This window comes from Chrysochloris asiatica, unplaced genomic scaffold (assembly GCF_000296735.1).
Source record: "Chrysochloris asiatica unplaced genomic scaffold, ChrAsi1.0 scaffold00002, whole genome shotgun sequence".
NCBI lineage: Eukaryota > Metazoa > Chordata > Mammalia > Afrosoricida > Chrysochloridae > Chrysochloris > Chrysochloris asiatica.
The window spans coordinates 24898323-24899888 of NW_006408520.1; positions in this window are offsets into that span (position 1 = coordinate 24898323).

Genomic DNA, 1566 nt, shown 5'->3' on the forward strand with positions numbered 1-1566 from the left:
GTTTTCCCAGTCTGTGGGCTACCCTTTTACTTTTTTGGTGAAATCTTTGGATGTGCATAATTTTCTAAGTTTTAGGAGGTCTCAGTCATCTGTTTTGTTTTCTACTGTTTGTGTGTTTTTGTGATGTTTGATAGTGAATGTATGCTATGCACTAGAGCCTCTAAGTTTGTCCCTATCTTTTAATTGATGATATTTACAGTTCTAGGTTTTACATTTAGGATTTTAATCCAGAAAGCAAGAGAGCTTCTGATTAGATAAATTTCTAGTTGTTTGTTCTTCAGCAAACACTTTTCTTGCTACTCCCATCTCCTTTTCCAAAAAGTGGAAAACTTATTGCCCCCATCATAGTCTGTCACATCTGGGTTCAAATATTAGCAAGAACCTTCCATGGAGAACCCCCTTTCTATTTATACAAGTCATCCCATCTGTGGCTGTGAAATCATCCTCATACACATAGTTATCTCTGGCTGAAAACATTTGATCTTGATTAATTAAAGCACTTCTGCTGCTACAAACAGTAGGGCAGAGTTTCTGGAAAAGATTCCGAAATCCTTACCCTCTTTACAAACTCTACCTTGTTCTTCATCCACAAGTCTAGACTAGAAAATGTCTGGTCCCACTTTATTTCCTCTAGGACAGCAGAAATGTAGCAATCGCCTACTTTTAATCATTTCTGTGAACACTCTGATACTATCAATGTAATTAACTATATCAATTTATATTTCATTGGAGAAAATACAAATATAGAGAAGTACAAAGAAGAATACAAAGCTCACCCATTATCACACTGCTTTGAAGGCTAGTAGGCTCTGACTCATAGTGGCCCTCTGTACAACAGAAAAAAGACGCTGCCCAGTTCAGTGCCATTCCCACAGTTCTTGCTGCGTTTGAGCACACACCTGTAGGCACTGTGTTAACTCATCTAAATGAGGGCCTTCTTCTTTTTTTTGCAGAACCTCTGCTTTACCAAGCATAATGTCCTTTCCCTAGGAGTGATCCCTCTTGAGAACATGTACAAAGTATGTGCGACAGAGTCTCGCCATCCTCACTATAAAGAAACATTCTGGCTCTACTTCTAACAAGACAGATATTTTTTATTCTTATGAGAATCCATAGTATATCCAATATTCTTCACCAACACCATAATTCATTGGTATCAATTCTTCTATGATCTTCCCCATTCATTGTCCAGCTTTCACATGCATATGAAGTGATTGAAAATACTGTGATGTGGGTCAGGGACACCTTCGTTCTCAAAGTGACATTATTGCTTTTGAACACTTTAAAGAGGTCTTTTGCAGAAGATTTGCCCAATGCAATATGTTGTTTTACTTCTTGAATGTTTTACTTCATTTGCATTCATCGTGGACCCAAGTAAAATGAAACCCTTGACAACTTTGATTTTTTTATGTTTATCATGATATTGCTTAATGGTCCAATTATGAGGATTTTTGTTTTCTAAAGAAACATAAATGTAACATCAATGAAGGGGCGAGCTAAGCCCTATATCATTCAACAAACTTCTGTGAACCCGGATGGAGACCTGGTTGGCCAGTAGCGAGGCAA